Source organism: Alosa pseudoharengus, unplaced genomic scaffold (assembly GCF_046254945.1).
Source record: "Alosa pseudoharengus isolate Yale_2024_CS ecotype anadromous, Long Island Sound unplaced genomic scaffold, YU_APseudo_1.1 YU_APseudo_1.1_scf_4, whole genome shotgun sequence".
NCBI lineage: Eukaryota > Metazoa > Chordata > Actinopteri > Clupeiformes > Clupeidae > Alosa > Alosa pseudoharengus.
In genome coordinates, this window is record NW_027468774.1 from 10,057,990 (window position 1) to 10,067,084 (window position 9,095).

Genomic DNA, 9,095 nt, shown 5'->3' on the forward strand with positions numbered 1-9,095 from the left:
AGTATCATCTCAGGGTCCGGGGTTTGGTCAGGGGAGAAGCTGATGCGCAACTTAAAATAAGGTGAGCAACTTTGCTTAATAGCAGCTAGTCTCCTCTGATCAGGCTGTACACTGAGTTATGAATACTTGTCTAAAACGTCCTCCAGTCAAAGAATCTTGCTAAGACAAAGACCAAGGGATTAATACTGCAGATTATGGTAAGCATTTGTGTGTACACTAATGTAAACAAAAGTTCTGCATGTGGAGAACTAGGCAAATTCCTGCATGTGGAGGAATACTATAGCCATATCAAAGAAGTTTTGCATGAGGAAAACTTAAAGTTCTGCATGAGGAGAACTGACTCAATTCCTGCATGAGAAGGAATGAGAGAGATAAAAGTAACAGTTTTGCATGTGAAAAACTGAAAGGTCTGCATGTGAAGACCAGGTCTGCATGTGAAGACCTCATTTCCTGCATGTGGAGGAAATAATATACTAACAAGTTGAGTACAGCTGATATCTGCTATCAGGTCTGAATAAGTTGAAGTTGAAACACTCCAAGAGTGAGTGGACATGTTGTGTAAAAGTTGTGGATGTAAAGCTAAAAGAGAATACAAAGAAGTGTTGAATGGAAGTATAATAGATGGTTAGTATGTTGCTGGTAGAATTAGAAGTCCATGGCAGAGCATTGGTAAAAGACGTCATATATTTGTATAACTTGTGATTAAGGAGAAGAGGCTGTGTGTGTGTGTGTGTGTGTGTGTGTGTGATACCAGGCAGAGGAGCTGCTGGTTGAAATAGGAAAAGGTGGGGGCTTGTGTAAACAGAGCAAATGCTGGGGACAAAGGATGTAGGTCTGAGATGGTTAAGGAATGTTGAACTGGGAAATATTGGAAAATATTTCATTTTGAAAGATGTTTGGGGAATGTTTAATACTGCAAAGTGTTGGGTTGAATGTTTTGGTCTTCCATGATCAAGATATTAGAAATGGTTGATAATGAGAATGTGGTAGTGGGAAAATGGTTTTGAAAGGTTGGTAACGCCAGAACAGAATGGTTCTGAATTTCAGTGGGCAGTTGTCCGCAGAAGTGGAGTGCTGCTTGCTGAGAATATAATATTGCCATAATAGATGGTCAAGGCAAAAGAGGAATAGTTTCATTGCTTGACACTGGGGCTATCATAGTCACTTTGACCTTTAAAAATTGAATTTGCAATAATGAGAGATACAGATACAGTTCTGCTAGTTTTTGATTTTCTTTAAAAGACTCTACAGTTCTATGTTAAAAGATTTTCATGATACTGGATAAAGGCAAATGATATAAGTGTTTACATATTTTAGTCATATAGCTTACGTGCATAAATAATTAATTATGGTAGTAGTCCCATAATGTATAGTGTGTTGGCTGGTTAAGCTAGTCTCTTTAGGTTTCTGTTTTGTTTAAAAGGTCATTTCATGTTAGCATTGTTTATAATAAGATTATTATTACAAGTTAAAGAGAGTTTGTGGGAAAAATCACATCTGTGCTATGCTGTGGATGAGTAGGCCTACTGACAGATGCATAAGTAGGCCCATCGTGATTATGGAGTTTTAAGATCCAGGATTTGGGATGAACGCTGATGGTGGTTCCAGGTGTTGGAAAAGTGTTGTTGTGTCAAGTGTTGATTAAAAGACTAAGATATATTATGTATAAGAAGTAGTATGTTGGCAATTGATGGGTTATATTAATGGTAGCCTACTAATGATATATTTATTAGCTTATCAGTAGGTGGTAGGTTCAACTGTTAAATTAGCATTGTTAAGGATATGATAATCATGATAGTAGTATTAACAATAGGTCTAATTAAATAGCTTAGCTATTAGCATGACTAGGCTAGGTTAGCATAGTATTATTAGGCTCAGATAGCTGTTGGCATTATTAGGCTAAAGCTGGGTCAGCAACTGGCATTACTACACTGGATAGCAGTATTGAAGTTAATTTGGTTCATGGTAACATTGTTGAAGCTTAGGTATGCTACCCATACATCAGAAGACTTTAGATAGATTTTAGAAAGATTTTGTGATGGATTATAGTTCATGGAGCACCACAGTGTTATTGGGGGAAAATAATTGAATTTAAGACTCCTTTGGATAATGTTCTAGACATATATAGGAACTCAATAAGGTTTATCAATAACTCATATTACAGTTATATGTTTGGTGTATTGTGGTATGTGTGTCATGAGTATGTGTGTTATGAGTAACATCCTACCTTGTGGTGTTATGGGTGATAATATACAATAAGATCAGGTATTGTTTCCATGTACATTTACAGGTAAAGGTACAGGTGACTGTTTAGCTCTGAAGAGGTGGTTTGGGCAAGGTCATTTGGTTATAAAGCTGTCCTGCTATGTGGAAAATGTTTATGGCTATAGGCTATGGTTATAGCCTTCCCACATAGTCCTGTTTTTGTTAAGAGTTGGAAAAGGGGTTTTGTATTGTTCACATCACGGGTTGCATAAGCCAAGATCAACTGACATATGATAATAATCAAAAAATGGTTAATATTTGAAATAAGGTGACACTGAAAAAGACTGACTCTGACTGACTTAAAACGTTTTGGATTACTACTTTATATTTAACAATCTAGATGATGGGGATATTGATGTTTACAGAAGATCTCTGGGGATATTTAGTTTCTACCTGTCAAATGGTTTGAAGAATCATATGGTATAAGGCAGCAATTGTTGTTAGCACTGGGGGTTATTTGATGGAAACTGGTGCTAAGTTGATTGGCCCTATAGAGTATAATTTGTTATTTACATAGCTATATTATAATTAGATAATACTGTTATAATTAAGTGGTTATAGGGTTATATGGGGTGTTAGTTAATTTGCTGTTGGGGGTTTCATGGGGGCTCAGTACAGAGGGAACTGAGTAGTGACTCCCTTAGCAAAATTAGTTTGTGAAAAGTACTGTGGGTCTATTTATTTCTAACAAAGAATATGCATAGCTTAAACTTTTTGTGTAAAAATCATAGAAATGGGAAATTGATTTGTACTTGGTATACATAAAGAGTTTTGAGTATATCTAGCCTACATTTCTACTTAGATTTATACTTAGAGACTGTATATGTAGTATAGTATATTTATACTGAAGGAAAGGTTTACTTATTTACCTATAGCTAGAGGTTGGATAGATAGATGGATGCTTTATTGATCGCCAAGGGGAAATTTAAGAATGAATGTTGAATGTTGAGAGGAGGTATGATAAGGTATGATAAAGTTAATTTCATAAAATTCATTTAGTAAATGTTAATATTACACTTTTGATGAAGTTACAGTGCTAAAGGATATAAAAATACATGGAGACAACTGGGGAATTATACTTCAATGGCTTAAGTGATAAAATAACTGGAAGTATGTTTTGGTAGTGAGGAATGGCATAATATATTAGACCATTCACTGTGGAATGCAGCATATGGACAGTAAGAGCCTCAAAGGTATAGAATTATATAAGATAATTACTCTAGTAATGTTTAGAGAAACTGGGTAAGCTGACTAATGGTAAAGGGAATGCCATGGTCAACCAAGTAAGTATGGAAATTTGATAGTCACCTATAAGGTAATAAGTAGTGTTACAGAAACCCCAGGCTAAAATAAAATGACTTAGTGTAAAGTGGACTCCCCCATTCTGATAGTTAAAGAGACCAAAAGGGATCAGTTAATAAACAGTACAATGAAAAAGTGTTGCAGAAAAGTGGTTGAGAGAATGAGGAAATATACAGATGTATGGCTTATACAAGAATTAATGGATTTAGCACTGTTACTAAGATCAGGGATTACATAAAATTGACAATAGTAGAGCTATAAGAAGAATAGGTCAGTCATAGTGGAAATAGTAGGAGAAAGAGGTATTTAAAATGCTCAAAAACATCTTGACATCGTGATAGATTAATACAATAGGAGATAAGAGGCAGAAGTAAGGAGATGACTTGGGAGTGAGTGACCATAAATGTAGGAATAATAACAGATGCAGATGTTATAGGAAGATATAAGGGATAAAATGTACAGTTAATGGTAAATTACAAAAGGGCAAGGTAAAGTAGATGATAGATAGAGAGTAATCTAGTAAATACTACAATCTGCCTGCAGCGTGAGTTCCTCATCCCCTCCAGCTAAACAGTAAATGTAATGCTGCCTCTTATATCTAAGGGGGGAAAGGCTCATTACCAGCCGTGTGAGGACATGCTGATGTGCAGGGGTTAATCCAAGTACTCCCTGTCCTGACTGAGTTCGGAGCAAGTTCAGCACAACAGTGCTGAGCATGGACAAACTGAAAAGAGATAAGGACTCTGAGGCCTTTGTTAAGGCAACAGGGGCAAGCTGGAGAGCAAAGAGGGAACTTGGAAGTGCAATGGAAGCGCTTGCAGCATCAAAAAAGACAATACAGGCACCTACAGTAGGGTGGCCTAAGGCTTCAAGTCTGGGGAAACCAGTAGCAGCACCATCCTCAACACTATGGCAGTAGGAGCAACCATCACAGGTGTTCCAAAACCTGTCAGTTTACTGGCCTATGGATACCTATTATAGTGGGCACAGTCCAGCCCATGGCAGCCACAATCTCCATGTCAGTGGGGGTGGAGATTCAGACAAGATGGGAATAACTAAGGCAGAGTGAGAGGCAATTACAGAGGAGGCATCATGTGAGAATGGACATCTGAAGCAAGACAATCATCAGTTTGTTTTGACGGTCAAAAAAGTGGACAAAAGAAAGGACAGGGAGAGGGAGGAGACACCCAGGCACTGAAGGATGAACCCAACGAGCATGCCTTCCTCTTCCCTTGTGCAATAGTATATTTTTAAGGAGGCCTAGAGAATTCTACAGGAGAAGGGGGATACCAATACTATCAAAGGGAGTTGATGAGGAAACCATGCTGAGGGACTATCTTATGGGTAAGCCCACCTGATACCCAACGATGCCCAGACTAGGTACAGAGAAGGTAGTTAAGACATCTCAGGGTAAGTAGGTAAATACTTTGTTAAGCAAATTTAAATTTACTCTTATTCTTACCTTTATTATATTTTGATTGTTATTTTGAATAAAAGTGATTACCATTTAATTAATTGTAAATGCAAATGTTTTAATCAAATTAAGTGACAAAGTGATAACACTGCTATTTTTAATGTCAAATGACACTCCATTAATTTTTCAGGATAGGTGGTGGTGTAAGTAGGTAAGACTAATTTGGCTATGTCCTAGGGACTGTTACATATTAAAATATTACCTCTAGATCATGGGAGTTCCCTAGTGGTCACTCACGCTCAACAAGTCTTAGGAATAGAATTATTTAGCTTTAATGGGAAAAATAAAGTATTAGGAATATTAAAATGATATAATATCTGCTTTACATGTAACTAATGTGTAGCCAAAAGATCTTACGTACTATACTATGACATTTGATAAAGAAAGCAATAGATAAAATAAAGAAAGCAGAGAAATAGGATTAGAAAATAGAACTAGGATTTACTAATAGTTTAGATAGCCTAGATAAAGTATAGGGTTAGAAGAGGTAAGCGTAGTTTTTGAAGAATAAAACCTTATAAAAGTCTATGACATGCAAATAAATTTGGAGTAAGGTATGTTGAAGAAATTATGAGATTACTGTATGTCCTAGAACATCTAATTAATATAGCTTACATAATAACCAGTCTTCAAGTAGTATTCCAAATTGACAATAAGTAAAATAACATTTCTTATAGGGAAATTTGTTTAGTCTTTATGTAAAAAGAGAATAGATGGAATTAGGATCATCATAAGTCATTGTCAGAAGATTAAAATGTTTTATTATTTCAGAAATAGAAAAGCTGGTGGAAAGATGTTGGTCTTCATGGAAGGAATGAAGGTCCACCAACTCTATTCTGTTAATCACAGTAACAAAGGGGGGCGAACCCCTGGTATAATGTTAAATTGTATGATTTGTTACATTTGTTACCTTGGGTTAAAGATTTTTATAATTTTCACTGTCATTATTTGATTAATGTTTTATTTGAACGTCCCTTTGGGAAAAAAGACTCTGCTAAATTCCATAAACTGTAACTCTAATGGTTAGTGGCATTTATATGATACTAACCAGATATTTTCCCAACAGATACTTGATATGGTGCTTTCCTTTGCGCATATTTTGGATCTATGCGCAAGGGGGGAGTAGTAAAGAGGAATATTTGTATTGAAGGATTTTTTGATTTTCATAGTTACAGGAAGTTATTGATGATAGTCTAACAAATGTCATGTGTATAGTCATAATATCAGGAAAGTGATAGTGTTGTCTAAACCATTAGGACACATATAGGTCCCAGAAGGATCATAAAAACACTTAGTTATTGATTACATTGATATGATAAAAATAAGAAACTTTGGTTTGTAGGGGTTTTCAGATAATAAGGGCAAATGACACTTTAAAAGGGAGAATTGCTAAAATATATGCCTCAACAGATTTAAACTGGTTTGATGCCTTACACATTGCTTCGATGCAAATAAGGTCACAATAAAACCAGAGTAATCACTTTTTGCACTAAAGATAAAAACTGAGAGGCCCACCTTTGGATCAGCTCCGAGGACAAATTAGAAATGATATGGAATAATTGTCATTCATTCACAGAACAATTTATAAGCAGGAAAAAGGACTTTCGAAAGGACCTACAGGAAAAGAGTCAACAACCTACAGTATACTGCCTGGGGATAGAAATGATCATGGCAGTGGTAGGTATAGTGTTTTTGGCATGTATGCTCCTGTTCCCCTGTTGATTGTAGACTTCCAGGCAAGGAATCCAGTGAGGAAGGGGGGACATTGTCCCAGCAACATCTGCCCTGATAACAAACAGGGAATGGACAGAAAACTGCAGAGATCCCAGTCCATGACATACCACCAAACCACCAGGAAATGAGCTATTCAATTGTTTTTTTTCACAAACTGTGAGGCCACAAAGAAGAGTCAGGTAACACAGAGATTATTGATTGACGAAATCTTATCAACCACCAGGAATCTGGAATATTGACGAATCTTCCAATATGAAAGAAGTCTGTTATGTGCTTGGAGCACTAAGAGAACAGGTGGCTGCAACCTTCTGGGTAGTTATGCACCACTGGATGATGTTGGATCAGATATTAGCCAAAGAAAGTGGAGTGTGTGTCAACATAGGAGTATATTGCAGTATTGTTATTCCCATAACATAGCTATGGCAAAACTAATAATGATAGAAAGATAGTTTAAGGGGGCATTAGGAGGATTAGAAATATGGCTAGCACAAATAGGAATAGTTGTAGGAATAGGTTTGCTTGTATTTGTGCTTGTTTTCTCTTTGTTTCTTCCTTGTTTGAGATCCATAGTGCTTAAAACAGTGGCTGGGAGAAATGGATCATAAATGCCACTGCTGTTGATGAATGAAGCCAATGGCAACCCTTGTGGAAGGAGATACTAGTGCCAGGACAGATGACAAGGAAATGGCAACATGACAGTGATGCCAATGATGCCAGAACTGATGCTCCTCATAGAGGAGTGGAGAAAGGAGGAACATTAGGATACAGTATGCTGGTTGGAAGCAAAACCAGCTCTTTCATTGATGAAGTGGGATTGGGTGTGGAGTCCGTCCAACAGCCAAGCCACCAATGTTCTCAAAGCATATGAGATGGAGTGCGGAACTAAGACAATGGCTTTTGTTTTTGTGAATTGCAACATTCGTAACATACTTCACACTTGAAGCGCAGCATCCAACATTTGCTAATACATCTGCGATTGCATTTACACTCTGCCATCTCCGAGGAACAATGGACTAAAAACTGTGTGTAATATGAATATATTATTAATAGTTTGGTGTTACTTTGTTTCCAGAGAAGAGGGTCATTATAGCATGTAACCTATCTTCATGTAGAAGCTTAGAATATTATAGGACTAGCCCTATCTGAAAACACCCATCAGGAATTCTTATGTGATCTGTTTGCTCATTTGATGAATTTATGGGGATGGGAAAAGCATATGTGTAGTTGAAGGAAAGTTTCTCCTTTCGCTTGTTGTAAACAAGTGTTGCTGTACAAACAGGACAGTAGAAGAGTTTCCCTTATGAAGGTTTTTTTCCTCTAAAAACAATGGAAAAAAAGAGGTTTTCCCTTAAGGGTTTTCGCTTCCACCGAGAGGATTTGAAACTTGCCATTCTATTTGATAATAACACTACACTATTGGATTTGATTTAAGTGAGGGTTGGTTCAAGGGTGTAATAACAGTACTAATATAAGAGTTTTATGTTTATCAGTGGTATTGGGGACAATTGCTTAATCTTATAGTTGCTGCTGTGGTAACTGGTTTGCCTAGTTGACTGTTTGTAGTGTGACTCAGCTTAGCAGCTGTATTTTCTTGATAGTAGGGGAGGTGTTAAAATAGTGATAAATGTTTGATCTTGCTGCATAAGTGAGCACTTCATGCTCAAAGGGGGGAATGTCGTGGCCTTTATTGAAATATATCCTTTAGTTTATATATCTTTTATGTAGTATCTTTATTCTGTGTAATATCATTGTTTTGTGAAACTGAAGTCTGTAGTATGTTCAGTGTGGAAAAGGAAGACTGGTTTAAGTGAAAGAGCAGGCCTGGCAGAAAATGGCATAGATAAGGTTTGGTGACAGGAAATGTAAGCAAAACCTAAAGAATGGCAAAACCTAAAGAATGTATGAATGACAGGATGAGAGGGCAAAGGTGAAGTACCATATATTACTTGGTCAGTTATCTGTAAACATAGAGGGTGCTGTCTGGGATGACTTGAAGGGGTATAAAGGCTGGACAACAGCCAGAGGATGTTAGCTCACTTTGCTCACTTTGCTCACTGCTCACTGCTTACTTTGCTTTCACTTAATTGCTTCACCAATGCTCCGGAGTGCATTAAAGCCATCATCTGCAGTATACATCCATGGTGTGCGGACTTCTTTTGAGTTGTATTATTTAATGTGGATTTGACACCACACCATACGGTTCCTCTTCCTGCGGCCCACAGGGTTCCTCTTCCTGGGACCCATGGGGTTCCTCTTCCTGGGGCCCACAGGGTTCCTCTTCCTGCGGCCCACAGGGTTCCTCTTCCTGGGGCCCATACAG